This window comes from Anser cygnoides, chromosome 4 (genome assembly GCF_040182565.1).
Source record: "Anser cygnoides isolate HZ-2024a breed goose chromosome 4, Taihu_goose_T2T_genome, whole genome shotgun sequence".
Taxonomy (NCBI): domain Eukaryota; kingdom Metazoa; phylum Chordata; class Aves; order Anseriformes; family Anatidae; genus Anser; species Anser cygnoides.
Window position 1 is genome coordinate 54,070,837 of NC_089876.1, and position 16,900 is coordinate 54,087,736.

Below are 16,900 nucleotides of genomic sequence, written 5' to 3' on the forward strand. Positions count from 1 at the left end.
AACCAGATTTAAGTTCTTTAACAGTATGATTGAATAAAGTTTTCTAATATACCCTGTCCAGTCTCCTCCCCTCCTGTATCTTTCCCCTTATAGGTTTACTGTTTGTTTCTCTGATTTTCTCAGTCTGAAATTTTAAGTATGATTATCTGCTTTACTCCACAGCTGGTCCTGCTGAAATCAGCAATGAACTAATAGTCATACATTCAATATATAGAACTCTATTAATTCTGTTCTTCTTGGTTGGTAATGGTGTTCATGTGCTTTATATCCAGTAGGCAGATTTTCCTCTTGGGGTAGTGTAATTAAAGTCTAAGTTTAATTCCATATCTCTTCAGTAGAAATGGGTTTATTAGCTGCGGAAGATAAAGAGGAGTAAAACAACACTTAAAATAACTGAAGGTTATCCGCATTTGGTTGTTCAAATTAGGAAGAGGGACTGATGCTGAATTTGATTAAAACTTTTTTTTAACATTAAAAAAAAAAAAAAACTTTTTACCTAAACATTAAGGAATGCAGCAAGAGCCATTACCTTTTCAAGGTTTCATGCTGTTTTCAATACAGAGTTAAGTGAAAAGGTCTGCCTACAAGTTTTGTTGAAGAGAGGGAATGCAAGGGAAGAAAAAAAGCAGGAATGAGTGTTCCCAGTGGTTGCACCAAAATCACCTTGTTCCCTGTATTCTTTGTTACTAAAATAAACACTTACTAATCCCAATACTTAGCCTTTTGCCTTTGCTATTTAGCTCTGGGAAACCTCTTACCTACAAAGCATGATATTGCCCTTCTGATCTGATGCTAGGATAGTGGACAATTAGCTGCTGATTCAGTTGCTCCTGAATGGCAAACTGGGAGTGGCATATGCCTATTTCAAGACCATTTAACTTGATGTTCAATGTTATTTAGCCCAAACCATGACTTTTTAAAACACGTAAGACATGCTTAGAAAAGAATAAAGGAAATCTTTTTTTTATTAATTAACTCTTCTTAAGAATGTTCCTTTCTCTGACCCATGACCTTCTCAATTCCCTTTTGTGACTGTGTGATTTGTATATAGCACATGAATAGTGACTCGCAAAATAAGAGATTTTGAAAGTCTTCTGTTGGGCTTGACAAATTTATGCATGCAAAGTATGTACAATAATTTTCATGGGGATCTTTTTACACCATCCTCTGTTAGACTCCACAATCCAGACACAGCCCAGCTTCTAAGGGTACATAAGCCAAACTTCGAAGTCGCTAAATATATAGGCAGATGCTTAGTATAATTTTCAGAAGCAGCTATGATTCAGGTCAAGCTTCTTTTACCTTAATGTCATTTATGCATGAGATTTGTATTTCCCAGTTCCTTACAATTCTAAAAGGAAATAGTTGGTGCAAGGACATGAAACTCCACTCAAGGATGTATTCATGACACGTATGACTAGGCAGTGCTCTCAGACTTCCCCTGCAAGAAATAATATTACCTATTAAATATGTTGCAATATTTTCAACACCTTCTAGCAGAATGGATCAAATATATCTAGGGGACCATTACATATTAATTTTGTATAAACCAATGAAAAAAAAGAAAATGGGTGTTTAGAACAAAACATTTAGTGAGCTACTTAAAAATAACTTAGTTAAAGGCAGTATTTTGCAAAAAAAATTGAAGCAAGCCATATAAAAACAGTAAAATAATGGTTCAGAATAAAGTCGGTATGCTTTTGAACTCAGCATTTTAACTTTGAAGGTTTTTTTTTTTCATTCCCAGGACAATATTTCAGACTACCTCTTCAGAGATAGTATAAGAATTTGAATATAAATTTAGAATGTAGTTTTCTCTTTAGCAACTGGAGTTCAGATTAGCAATGGACAGAAACCATCATGAGAACAGCTCTATAGGCAATCTTTATTATAATATTTTGGGAAAATGTATGAACATAGTTCTTGTAGTTCTATCCAGATACCCAAATTGAATGGAAAAGATGTTAATAAAACCTTTTTCTCACACACACACACACAAAAATAGCCACCATCAGCAACTTTAACGGGATTTAGTAAAAAATCCAGGAGAATTTCCATTCCTGGATGAAAAATTACTGATTAAACAGTTACTCCAAGTATCATAAGTGGATTAAACAAATATGAAAGGTAGAAATCTCATTAGCACAGAATGAAAAGATAACTGGTCCAGTTACAAAAAATATGATATTGTTATTTCACATTCCTGTTGTAATAAAAGTAGACCATTAGTAGTATAGATATAACACACAATTTCCATCACTACTATAGATTATATATAAGAAAAATATACCGATGTCGATCAGAAATCCTGACAGCAGCAGTGAACAGTGCCAGGCTGGGGCTGAGGAAACATGGGAAAGATCTTAGTACGTCATGGGTACGAAACTACCATGCTCTGGGGATTAGTTTGGGATAGGAAAAACAATCAGTGTGGTCCCAAAGGATCCTCTACTGTGAACAGATATATCTTAATGGGAGACAAGAAGAGAGGACCCATCACACTGTCTTAAACCTGTGGGAATACAAGCAAAACTTCCAGGGAATTAATTCTTGACTAGTTTGATAGAAGCTCATAATCAGAAACATCCCAGAATAACACATTATATTTCTATCAAAGCATTTGCAAAATGGTGCGAATCTGACAGTGCAGATAACAACACCTATGTCTCTGGGTATGCTTATTCTGTTGTGATGAGAACAGGGTTGATAAAGTGGCTTTTTTTTTTTTTTAATCTCTCCTCCAAATTGTAAATGAATGCAAGATCAATGGTACCATTACTGGTCTTTTTTCTGCATCAGTGTATTTCTGACAATGTGCACTATAAGCATAAGAGGATGATTTGACCTCCTTATTGTAGTGGGATGTGGCAATTATTTTTTTTTATTGAAATTTCAATTAGCTTTTCTGTTCTTATAATGTTTTACCTAAATCCTCTTTTAAGTTCCTACTGAGGTTACCAGAAAAGATCATCTAAGCATGACTGTGTTAAAAGGTAGAGGTAAAGAAAACAAATTATTTCTATTGTGTACAAAATTGAGGTCACTTTAGGTTAACTGAATTGGATTCCTTGAAGAGATGAAGACTTTCTACATCATGAAGAATCATTCAGAGAATTCTAATTGAAAAAAGAAAGACACCAGCCTCTTATAGAGAAGAAAAAGATACTGAGATTAGTACAACTGAGTAGGAAAACCTGAAATAGATTTTACAGACTTTTGCCTTTATGACCCTTATAAAAGGAGAATTGTCAAATGAAAAACAATGGAGAAAACCCTGCAGATTACAAGTTTATATTAAACTGTCTAGCAATCTGAGTTCACAGTTTGGACCAAATAAAGAACAAAGGAATTTAGGTCTTACAATTAGAATTCTTCCGCATCTGAAATACTTAAATGCTATTAGAAATTCTAATAAAGAAAAACCTCCATTTGCATTTGACACCAAATTAAAAAAAAATGTTTTTCACAGAGAGAATTAGAAATTTCATTTGGCATTGACTATTAGTGCTAAGGTTAAACTGATTTTTTTCCCCTTGGAAAACTTATTTTTGTTTGTAAACGGGTATTTTTAAAACACTTTTTTTCCAGTCTTTAGCTTGCATGATACAGAAGATGTTTTAATGAGTAGTGAAGCTATTTTGAGTGTATATATATACATATATATATATGTTAAATACAGGGACTCTGAAGTTCATTAGCCCTTGTATAAGTGCTAAACCAACTATGTTCAAAAATATAACTATATTGCAGGGTCCTCTGTTTTCTGTGAAAATGCATGCCATTTGCCAAGCCTGTTCTCTTGGATGTGAATGCATTCAATTAAGAGAAGTTCATAAATTACATACTACTCAGTTCTAATATGAAGTAAGTCATTCTTGCTGATCCAGCTAAGAAGCCAATGAGCCCATTTTCACAATGATAATGCCAATATAACTCATAGGGCATTTAACTCTGTCCAAGAAAAGAAGAATAGATGGGTTCCTGTGCATGTGTATGTTGCAGGAAAGTGTTTATCAGCTATTGCAGTAGTATTGGGTCCCTTTCATGAAGTGTATGGGAAAGAAGAAAAGAGTAATGGCCTGTTTCATACTGAAAGGAGGCTTTTAAAAGACATGACAGGATGAAATTATTGTAAGCTTAGGGATTTGTTATATCCTCTGATTTGCAATGACACCAGAGATTGGCTGAAATTCTCAGTGGATTTAAATTAACGCAAGTCTTCTGAATTCAGGGGCATTATGCCCGCTGTACATGTGGTCATTTGGTACCTCTTGTATTTTCAGTCCGGTATAACAATGCTGCACGATGGATAAGACTTGGCAACACATTTTGAAACAAAAATCTGTACCTTCAGAAAAGGCATGGTTTCCTGAGTTCTTCTGTAGCCTATAGGGAGAGAGGAAAAAATGAGAAAAATGTTAACTACCTCCACCTGTAATCAAAGAGGGTTGCCATAGAGATGGTGCCTCATTTTTTGTGTTAATGGGGGTCAGACTACTGACTATTTCCCAGTTACCTCTTTTTTTTTTTTCTGTATCACAGATCTACTCCTTTAAACTTTACTTATGCACAGTTGGCAATTTTAGTCCATTTTTACTCTTTTTGTCTTTAATTTTCTGAAAGAAAACATCTTAAAGCACATCAGTGTTACAGCTGTACATTCGTACATGAACAGTTCAGGAAAATGAATGATAAGTCTTTCAAAATAACATTGTATGCGTGCATTTTTTTCACCTATCCTCACGTAGCTGAATGTACTTAAACTCCATGATTACCCAATGAAAAAAGACTGATACAAAGACAGAAAGTTTCCTCTGTTCCTGTTCTCCTTCAAGCATGTGTCTTAAATTCACTGTTTAAAACTTGTCTTTAAAGGGAAGGGAAGATAAAGGATGTTTCCTTCTGGGACTGTGGTGGAATAGCATGCAGAAGGAGGGCCTAGACTGCTAACTGCTCACCATAAAATTATGCTTATGTTCAGCGTACCCAAGAATTTTGCTCTCAAAATTTTAACCATTTAATTTTCTGAGATAAGATTGTTGCTATTCTTAGTATTTTAAGAAAGTAAATATTAAATTCCTTATTTTATGGTGGCAGTTTTTTCTCCCTTTTTTGGGGAACAAAAGTGAACGCAATTTTTCTTAAAAACTGAAAAAATGCATTTCTCTCACACATTGCTCTCATAGTATTTCAACACAGTAAAACAGGCCATCACCCAAAGATTAGATAACGTGCAAAGGAGTACATCACTCAGGGTGTTGCCAGGTCTACAGATAAAGTGGTGATATAAAAAAAAGCACTATGTAACAAAAATTTTTGTAACTTGAAATATTTTCCCTATGTTTTCAAAATACAAATTAAAGTACAGTAAGTAAAACAATGGTAGTAAGGTGTTAATTAAGTATATTCTTCATACTTTTCTTTTGATTGGATTCTCCCTGAGACATGCAGGGAAGTTACCTAGAACACGCATACTGGAAAAATAAGATGCCTTTTTAACTAAATCTTAGGCTTACTGGGGAAGCCATAGGTCCTGCCTATGTCTATCAAGTAAAGTCTATCAGATACATACTTGGCTGCTTTGAGATTAATTTACCAAAATGTTTCCTGTTTATTTTTGTGTGAAACACCTAGTTAAATCTGAAGGTCATTCCTGTTTACAGGGATCAATAAACTCTATAACTGAATGTGGCCAATTTTCAGTTGAATCTGTTTCTAGCTAGCAATACTGCATCTTTTCTCATTTGTTGGCTTGATAAATTAAGAGAATTAGGGCTGGTGAACAGCCTGAAACAGAACTCACTGGAATGAACAGGAATCTCCCCATTGACTTCAGTGATCTTTGAATGTATCTAAGATTACTTTCGAATGGAAACGCTGTGTTTCAGCAAAGAAAATCACCTAGCATGGAGTGAAATTTATGGACCACAAATAAGACTATGACACTTTCAACGTGTTAAGAGAGACTGCATAATAATGTAAGAGTACTGAAAGGTCAACAAAATCAACATCCACAAAGAAATGACTAGAATCTAAGCCCAGGAAATCTGTGAGCATTTAGGGGAAGATGGAATTGCTGCTGTGGGTTACATCTTGGAGAAGTTTTCAGATGCAGTCAGGGTGTACATATCTTGGACAAAATACACCATTTGTTTGAAGAAATATGTCATAGGAGAAGTGGATAATGTTACAGTGGAAAAAATGAATAAACAATGATCATAAAAGTAAATAGAACTTCTGTTCATTCTAAATAAACAAACAAAAGAGCTGTATAAACCATTGAGATACCAGAAACCAAAAGCAGGAGGGAAAGAAAACCTATAGATAATAAAGGACAGGAAGCTTAAACTCAGGCCTTACTGAGATTAAACTACTAGTATTTCTGTTATGACCTTCTTTTTTAGCTTAAATGTATGATATTCTCTGAATATTTTCTGTTGTTAGCTCATCAGAGTGAACACAAACTTTATTTTGAATCTTTCTCCAAAATGCTTCCCCCCCGCCTGCCCCCTCCTCACGTTTCACATTTCCTGAGGAGAGCAGCTATACTGGATTTAGCATTCAGTTCTTTAAAAGACACAGTGAAACTATGGTTTCCTGTGGTGTCTATCAACTGTTTTCTGAGGAAAACATGTATTGCAGATGTTTTTTTTTAAACAAAAACCTATGGTTGTTTTGCTAGGATAGGCTTAGCCATCTTCTTCAGCTAGTCCATTGGATTTGGGGAAATATCTTAGGGATTGCACCCATGTGCAGGTCAAGCAGGACAAATTCCAGGCCTTTGCAAATCACTGAAATTATTCAGATGTATGTTGTTTTTCATTCTTTGAAATTAGCTCATTTTATGGATGCTCCCCAGTGCTCCTACATTATGTGTCCCGTTTTCCAAGTCTCCTCTCATGCCCCCCAAAAAGCATGCATGAAGATCTGTAGTGAAACTGTTTTCTGTCTGCTTTTCACCTCAGGTTGTATTTTTATTGCTTTAAAATCCTGAAATGAGGCTTCTGCAGAAGAACTCTCTCAAAAGATGGGGTTTTGTCAAAAATGTTCAACTGGCTTTGTAATCTGATTAGATTTATGTGTATACATAGAAGGAGAGTGAGAGAGAGACAGATGAAGTTTCTGACATCTATTGAGAAAGACAATTCTTTTTCACCAGAATAAAACTAACCCCAAGAGGACAGGACAGCAGAGATGATATGTTAGCGACACTCTGTATTAAAGACGCTGTTGGTTGTTAAAGTCACTGAACTCTTCAGATGTTTAAAATATTTAGTCTGAGACAAAATATAAGCCATCATCTTTATGCTGCCCACAATGCAAATAAGAACCAGGACTTCCATAGGTCATACTAGGGTTTTGAGATTGTTGCTACCAAGGCAAAGAGACATCATCAAGAAAGAATACCAGCCTTCTTGCCCATCATTATCTGATTCCTCCAGATTTTGATTATTATGCATTTTATATTACCAAAGGTTAAAGTAAATATTACAGCAACATTAAAAGATTCAGGTTTCTCTTTTATCAGTAGCAGTTTTTCCTGTCCTTGATTATCAGTTACATTTAAAATGTTTCAAAGAGCATTGTGCTATTACTGCTGAAGAACTGCTGTTGTGTTAATCTCCGTTCCCCAAGAAAGCAGAAAACAGAAGAATAAGTCATTAGCAGGTGCCTACTTTTAAGAAGAGGCATGCTGTCCTTTCTAATTAATGTATCTGTATCAGAAAAAAAAAAGAGAGATTTTTAAAGCAACCTAAATAGCTTTAACCCCAAAACATGAAAGAAAACCTCAGCTAAACCATTTTAACTCTTTTTATCAAGCAGTGTGGTACAAAGATTTCAAATACAAGCAGCTGTATATCAGGATAAAAAAATCCTCTTCACTGCAGTTTGCATCCCTCTTTCTCAAAATCGTATGGAAAAAAATATCATTGTTCTCTTTGCTGCTCTAGAAGTGCGAGAGCTTTTGTGTCTATATGTTAGCTTCTAAGTACACCGCAACGAACCTCCTCTTCGTAAAATATCCTGGGATTTAGCTGCTAAAAAAAAAAAAAAAAAAGGATAGCAAATAACACTATCTGTTTAGTTAATTTTTATGTAGTGGTTAATAGCCAATAAACTGTGTGGTTGACATATTTTCAAATATCTCATTGGACTTATAAGTACTGTTAAGAGTCTGAAATAACGGTAATATGAAAAAATGAGTGGGTGCTAAAGAAAAAACATCTCTCATCACATGCATGTTTTATTACTCTCAGGATACATAGATCTTATTGTTGATTATCCATAGGCCATTTTAGTTGGCTATAGAACTTGCTTTTACACACAAAGGCGAAGACAGTCTTTATAAGTACCAGAATCATAACATTTCTGCTGCATGCCTCTTTTTTATTATGGCAAATATCCTAAATACACTAATACAAAAAGTTATCCATTTTATAATCTTTCTGTTTCCTGCCCTGGTCAGATGAAGTTTATTTTTTTTTATAAAGCAAATAGATATTATGCTCCTATGTTTCCAGCCATGTTGGAAGAGACCAACTATTACAGTAACTAACAAGAACTGAACTCCACCTATCATACTATTTAGTTTGTATAAATGCATTTTTTTTCAGAAAGATGTTTTGAACTAATCTACTTCCCTAGTAAGTTACCCCCAGCATGAATTTGATCTCTGCTCAAAGAAAAAGTGTGTAATGCTGGTGTTGGATCCTGCTCTTTTTATATGCAGCACTGAATGACATCATAACCTTCATCTTAGTGTCTTTACAATTATATAGTTTGTATCAGCTGTGCTTTTTACCCTATGCAAACATTAGGTTTGACTATTTCATATGCTATCACTTGTCACATGTCCACGAGTACAGCAGCACACTGCTCCACTATACCATTGTCTTAGAGATAGACCTTTACTGTATTCATGACCCGGTTCTTGAGTAAGCATGAATATTCTTGAATAAGCTATTGGCTTGCTGAGAAGGTGACACATTTAAAATCAACAACCTTTGTTAAAGTAAACCTGCTGATTAAAATTAATTCTTACTTTTTACAAAATGCATTTTGTTCTAGCTGCTCACTCTCCTTTTCAAAACTTTAGGTTTTTTTTCTTTTTCTTTTTTTTTTTTTTAGATAGATGGATTTCCATATTTTCTTTTGCATCACTCATACTCTGCTAGGTACTTGAGAGGGGAAAGGAAGAAGGTGTTTTTTTCTCTAAGAAGCTGAATTTCATTAGTATCATCATATGCATTTTTGTCCTTGTGATGGTGATTCGGATGGATGTGTTCATACAGGAAAGGTTAGTGTCACAGCTTATCATACCATAGAAAGTCTTTTTCTGATAATGTCTGTTTTAGCAACAGCCTGTGGTTACTGGGTAAAACTGACTAGACCATAGAGATACAGGGCCTTAAAACCAACCACAAAGCTACATGGAAAACTCAGAACAATGTTAATGCATAATCAGTGCTACTTTTAGTTTTCTGGTGTTCAAATACCATTCTGCAAACTGGAGTCAAAAAGCTCTGAACAGGTAATGCAGCCAATTTTCTCCCTGTTAAACTGAAACACTTGGAGAAAAGCACCTGAAGCTGTTTAGCAATCTAATCTGTAAAGGTAAATTTTATTTGTTGCCCATCCTGTTTTACTGAATTTTGCTTCAAGATCTCTGTTCCTTTTGGTGTTATTAGAAAGATAGGGATGAAGAGAAATAGGTATAACTATGAACAAATTCAGTTTTTACTCAAGTATCCTAAGATACTTCAGAAAAGTCAGTATAGGGCTGTTGGTAGGGCCTTGTTAAAAATAAATAAACTTTCAGGGCCATAATCTGCCAGATTGGTGGTGATATGAAGCAATCCCTTAGGTCTTAAAAGACTAATCCGTTGATCTCTGGACTATTAGCGCAAGCCTTGTATCCTCTCTGTTGACCAGCTGCCCTGGTAACATCTGATGGCCTCACATCAATTTCAGCTGTCAGGAGTCAGGCAATCTTTAGCACTGTTACAGCAACCATAATTTGCCTGAGAATTTGCACAGTATTTTTTGCTTGCTTGCTGCTTAAAGTGTCTTCTTTTTTTTTTTTTTTAATAAAACCGGTTTTGCACTCTTTCAAGTAATTGTATTTGAGCCAAATTAGATTCAGGTGCCTGTGTAAATATGCAGAACTTCCTGTTTCTTTCTGTCTCTTTATTGGTAGGATGTTAGCAGGCTCCTTAGAATTTGTATGTCCCATCTAAGCAAATACCTTATGTACTTACCGTTGACTGTTAAGTTTTTTTTTCCCTTTTCAATATGAAGTTGTTAATTTAAAGTTGTTTTTTTTTAATGTCTTATGAATTATTAAATAGCAATAAGAGTTTTTAATTGTTATTTTAAGGAAATAAAAATGGGTCAGGAACAAAGGAGTGGCTTAAAACTAGTGGGAGTGTATTTGCAATTGGGAGAAGAAACCACAGAACAAAATGCTCAGGAGAATACCCCTAAATTATTTAAGAACAGTAAGAACTGGAAATGAGGCACCTCGTGTTTTGTTTAGTATAAGTTTGTGTGTTTGATGACTTGTACAAAAATAGCATTTTATTTATTTTGGAACTCTGCTTTTATCTGATTTATCACTGATTTCATAAGTGTTTATGTATTTATTTTCATATTTACTATGTAAAAACTGTCTGGTTTTTGGAATGCTTTCATATTTCTTGTCAGCCATTTTCTTTTCCATAATTTCTTCATTTCTTCAAATACCTATGTACCTGGGCTGAAGCTGGTTTTAGGGATTATTCTTGTATATAGTGCACTAGCATAATTTCCAATTTCAAGTTTCATGTTTTTTCTCAAGAGATGGGAGCATGAGGACTGGAAACAGGTCTGGGAGGATGGTGGACTTCATGAGTGTTTCAACATAGAAGCTTCTCATGTGATTTGGTTGAGTGATGCTTGAAGCTTTTAAGAGTGTTGCTGTTGGCTACAGAATTTCTTTCATTTTTGATGACTATATGTTATTCCTTGGAACGTTTCTCTTCCCCCAGCTATGTGTTCTTCCCTTTATGTTGATCTGCTCTCTGTTTGTTGGCCTTGGATCGCTTTATTTGTCTGCTAGAAGTGTAACTTTAGGTAATGTGCCCTTCAGATAGTTTTCATAGCATAGTTGCTATGTTCTTGGATTAGGTTCTCATGACAAGCACTACTGATTCAGTTTAGATTGAGCATGGAATTTTTTTGCTTGATTGTATATTTTAAAGGAAGTTCTGTATCTGAATCTGTGGGGAAAAGTAATCTGAAATAGCATAGGATGAAAACACTATTCAAGTGAAAAACTTTTAAAAACAGAAAATGTTGAATTTGGTTTTGTTGTGGAATACGCATGCTGTGTAATGAATGTTTTGGAGAAGTACAATCTCCAGATACATTCACCATAATAATTGAATGGGTTTTCATTTTCTGAATGATACTAATTCACAGAATTAACCCAGGAGAATTTGATCTTTGTTTGAGAAATGGAAAACCCTTTTTCTTTTAACTTCTTTCTGAAAAAAAGTCACATACCTTTGCTTTGAGGTTATCGGTGAGCAAAGTGTATTTTAACTCATTCGATGTTAAACAGAATCTTCTTTAGTGTTTGCGTATCTCTAATTTGAGATTAATAGGATTAAAACAGTTCCACACTTGGACAAGAGTATGTCCTCTAGCAGGTGGAAGTTCCGGGATTTCACTGAAATACGAAAGGAAAACGTAATAGCAGAAGTTGAATAAGCCTATTTGCAATGGAAATTTTAAAGAATGGTTAATTTTTGCTCTACTGTAGAAAGTGTCCATATTTGTTATTGAAATTCTACATAAATCTGTAAGTGGTCAAGTGATCTGTATTTTTCTTTTTTTTTTTCTTTTTTTCCATGTTTCAGAAATAAAGTACTTGAAGCAGCATGAGATGAGACCAGAGAGGTGAGTTTTGTTTGTTTGTTGCTCTTCCAAACAAGTTAGTGATACTAGGAATACCGTCAAATAGACTCTTGCGGGAGGGGTGGGGGGGTTGATGACTTTTTTTTTTTCTGTGGTTATAGCTAATCCAGTGGCGTACATCAAACAAAGCCAGACACCCTCTTGCCCCAGACAATCACAAGCTAAGTTTGTAGTCCAGTAGTGGGCTTGTGTCCCACCAATGCACTCTCAAAGTTTGTTTGTGGCAAACAGTGTATCCCATGAATGGAGGTAGAGTAACTGGTAAATGGGAAATTAACTTGCAACAGGAGATTTGAATGAAATGACACTGTGGTATGATGTTGTGCTAAGGTTCTTGGGTCAGAGCTGTACTAGGGGTGTGGGAAGGAGAACAGATGTAGCTATACATAAAGGTGCTAAATGTATGACCACTATTTAAATATAAAACTCATTGGCTTTAATCATCACTTGTCAGGTTTGCTGGTCTGTGCATGCAAATACAGAAGGACTCATTGAACCACCTACCCATCAGGAAACTGTACGAGTAGCAAAGAACATGGCTTTAATTTTCATGTCTGGATTTCTAGATATGTAAGAGAAGGCAGTAGGTTTCTTAGACTTCTACTGAATTTGTTTTATTTTATTTTGGGGGTGGCACAAGGGCAGAAAACAAGAATAAACTTGTATTACATACATCTTATTTTGACATTTCTCTTATGAAGTGTGCCTTCCCTGTCCCATGCCCTTATTATCTGGTGCTTCCATCTGGCAGTTGTGTACTATAAGCTCACACGGTTTATATGGCAGGTTCTTCAGATTTCATAATGAAGTCTGAGTGATAAAGCAGTGGAATGAGAACTCCATGTAAAAACAAACAAAAACCTTGGCAATGCTACCTGGTCAACAATTCAAGTATGAAGTGTTAAAAGAGCAGCAGTAGTTCAAGATTTTTATCTAGTTACTAAACAATCCAGCAATGTCTACTGAAGGGTAGAAGGGAAAAAGAAGTTACTCTTGGCCAGGAGCCAGGGATAAGGTACGTTTTTATCTGGACTGATACTAACTCCTATTTCAGTCATTAGGAAATGATTAAATTCGGGCCGGTTATATTTTTGTGAAACAATTTTTTAGTCTCTGAAAGTAATAGTCTTATTTAGCCAAGAAATTGCAATGTGTATCATTTGCATGCTGAATTTCTTTTATTGGTATTTTTGGCAAGTAAAAAACACTATGTAATGTTAGCATAATTAGTTTGTAATATTCATGACTCACTCTGGGATCATTCACAAGTGCTCTGTGAACATTAAAGATGACCTATGACTAGAGCAATTTATCTTGTGCTGCCTGAAAACTTCCCTGCAGTGTAGGAAATGGGAATTGGATCCCATTTAGCTCTTACTTATCCACCTCTTGCAATTTGCAGTAGAGTAAGAAACATGAAGGTGATGTTTTCAGCACCCTCTCTTATTAAACTCCCTGGTCCATCTTCCCCTCATATACAAATGTAGCCCTGTATAAAGATAAGGTATCATTCATTTTTCTTTTAAAAAGAATGCAAGAGGAAAGAACCAAGTCCATATAGATGGTACAGGGACTGTTATCATTCATGGGAGAAAGGGCTCAGAGGTATCTGTTTTTTTTTGTTTGTTTGTTTTGTTGGTTGTCTTTTTGTTTCTTGAGATGAATTTACTACAGAAGTAAGACATTACATTCTCAAATACACTGGGTTTTGGGAACAAGAGAGGTTCATTTCCAATTTTTTTAATTGATTTTTTCACAAGAACGTTGGGGGGGAGGGGGAGAGAAGCATGATTTTTGGAAAACTCCAAAAAGATTAATACTCTTTTTCAGAAGAAATGTTTCATAAATTAATTCTGCCAGAACTGCATTTACTCTGCATGTTTTTAGACAGATGTAGGAATAATCTCATTTGAATCTTCCAGTATCCTGTGGATATAATGTTGTTCTGGGGTTATTACTGTGCCAAGGTACCTTCTTGATTAAAGCAAATCAGTTGACTCTGAAATAAGCTTAGTTCCAAATTTTTGCCATGCTTACCAAATTGTTCTGTTTAATAACATCAAGATGCCTTTATAAGTCTAGTCTTGTGCTGGTTGTGTACTTAGTCTCTAGATGCTCGTAAATGGAAACTTTTAGACCCTTGTGGTGCTACTCTTCTGGAATAAAAGTTCAGATTATAGTTCAAATTTCAGTGATTCTACAGTGCTGACTTAAAACCTGAAATTTGCCTTCTTCTGTTGACCTAGACAAAGAAATCTCACTAGGAAGGTGGTAAGGCATGGTTATTTTGGCCTCAATTATTCTAAAACTACATCATTTTAATCTTATTGTTGTAATAGTTTTATAAGATTCTCTCTCCTTCATCTGCTAGTTCTTATTCTATCCCTCTTAAATATAGCTATTGAGACTGTTCTCTGCTGGTTTTGGGGAGTTTGAAAAAAATAATCCTGAAGCTGCTAATGGCCCTCTTATAAATATGGACATATGAACGAACAACAACAAAAAAATTAAATACAACGGAATTTCAGAAATCCAACAAAATTATTTTGTTTACCTGTCCCCTGTGTGACTTTCTCTTATTACTGCTTTTCATAAATATTACAGTTCAGTCTAAGTCTTTGGTCTAAATTACATAGCAGCAATGGGTATGTTGCCCTTGGTTCACTACGCAGTTGGCCTGATTAATCGTGAAGAAATCATCAATAGCTATTGCAGGCTGTTTTATCTTTATAGAAGGGTGTTGAAAGGTGCTTGCAGCAGTGTTCTTAAAAGGGAGTTGATATGCTTCATTGCCTGAGAAGTGGGTAAGAATTACAGAGGTAACTACAGAGGTTTACTGTAGGTAAAGTGTGTGTGTATATATAGCAAGGCAAAGACATGTAATATTTCAGGGAGAAAAAAAATATTTTTGAGAAGGGAGAGGATAGAGTCCATAATTATAACCAGGTCAACATCCAATGAAGTAGCACGTTATTTTGTGATTAATATTAGGTTGCAATTTAATGTTAGCTCCCGGACAGTTGTTAAGATAGACTGAAACTGAAGGTGGCTTTTTAGCGTACCAGATAAATGGGAAAGAAAACTTCAGGTGGGAATTGCCCATTAAACACAGAGAAGGAAAATGTTTAAATTGAAAGGAGAGGATTTTTGATGTCTTTCCAAGCTGTTGCTTATTTTGAAGTTTGCTAGCACATGAGAAGCTCCATTCTGAACTAATCATTGGGATACCTGCAGTCCCTCATTATTAAAAGGACCCCTTAAGCATCAACAGCTTCTAAACAGAATATCCTCTTTTGATTTGCCTCTGTGACATCAGACATTTTTCAGCTGAAATATTATAGCTCCAGGTAAAGAACAGGCTTCTAAGGAAAAGAGCTGGTTTCCATGCAAATATCTGACATAATAAAAATAATAAAAGAACTACAAAAACCTCTCCTAGGAAATTTTGAGAATGTCAGAACTTTTACTGAGAATCTTTAGGCAGATTTCAAAAAGGATCCATATCCTTGATCAATATGTAGGCATGTACTTGCAGCCAATGCTACAGAAATGTTTACATTTGCACTTGTAGTGCTTCGTAATTTACTGTGCATATTTAGCATTTTGAAGAACTCTTCAAACGCTATTCTTCCACAAATCTTACAGGTCTTACCTTAAAGTTCAGCATTTTTCAATAAAAATTACACTCAGGGTTATAACAAGGCCTGTAAACTTGTTCTATTTGATTAGTCTCTTTTAATTAGTGAATTACTAATACAGCCAAGCTCTAAGTCCCGGTCTTTGTTATTACCTTCTGTAACATCTTTCTCTTTACCCTAATTCCTTCCTACTCTCATCCTTTAGGGGGAAATGAAAATGGATGAAGTGGTGCATATCCTTTTATGAAATTGGACCTGTAAGTAACCAGCATTAATTTATTATAGGGGACAGAAGCATAACTAATGCTAAAGCAAATGTGCTTCTGGAAGACATTTACCCACTTAGCAGTTATCCAAATTGTGTTTAGGTGATCAATATGGGTGTATCTTCTCTGTAAACATCTTGTGAGCACAGAAGTATTGAAAGCAGTCACAAATAACACCAGTGAGGATTTAAAAATATCTGCCGACGTTTATTTTTTTAGGAAGTACAGGTATCACAGCACTGAATACTTCATCTTTTAAGTTTATATTTGGAGAGGGATGTCTAAACCAGAAAATAGCGTTGTTGTGTGTCATGTCCACCCTTCCCCCAATCTTTCTGGTTATGGGAAAAATAACTTTAAGACAATAAAAACTAAGATTTGGGGAAAACAAATATTTCATTCAGCAGAAACAGCATAGAATTATTCTTGGGCAGAGGAGGTGATAAGGTTTAACTCCTTCAGACTTTTCCCACGTCTAAATGGGGGACTGTTTTGTCTGCACATCATCCTGCTCTGTAACCCAGCTTTAAGGAATGTGGTGCACTCCTTTGGGCCCTATATTTTAAGCCGCATCCAGAAATCCATATGTCTTCTTCAGGCAAGAAAATGCCTTTAGGTACTTGACTACACTGAAGTCTATACGTTTAGGGGAGTGGGATATTTCGGAGTAAGAGCAGACAGAGTAGCACAGGAACACAGAGATCACATCATTTTTTTTCCACTCACATAACCTTTGGTGTTTAAAGAAATTGCAGTCTCCAGAAAAAAGATGAAATCCCTTCTTTCTGCTCCTCAGAGTAATTATATGTATGACCTTTCTTTATTTTTTTGTTTTTGTTTCTTCCTGACTTTTAACCCCAATTATTTTAGAAGAAAAGCACAGGTCCTTTGCTATGACTTCCATCTTAAGGCATAGGCTCCTAATAACTGCTCTCCACATCTGGTCATCAAATCTGCCACATCAGCAGGAGGTTACAAGTGTCTTAAGATATTATTAGCTTGCATCTCTCCACTATTGTGCTACGGATAAACTGTTGT

The 16,900-nt window shown here is 35.3% G+C and overlaps 1 long non-coding RNA gene across 1 annotated transcript; it reads left to right on the top strand.

Annotated features, from left to right (window-relative positions):
* The first annotated feature begins 8,957 nt into the window (after nucleotides 1–8,957).
* On the top strand, nucleotides 8,958–15,299 carry LOC125181095 (uncharacterized). Its single transcript, XR_007160122.2, has 3 exons — nucleotides 8,958–9,298; nucleotides 11,901–11,940; nucleotides 12,413–15,299. It is a non-coding gene; the product is annotated as an uncharacterized lncRNA (long non-coding RNA).
* The last annotated feature ends 1,601 nt before the right edge of the window (nucleotides 15,300–16,900 follow it).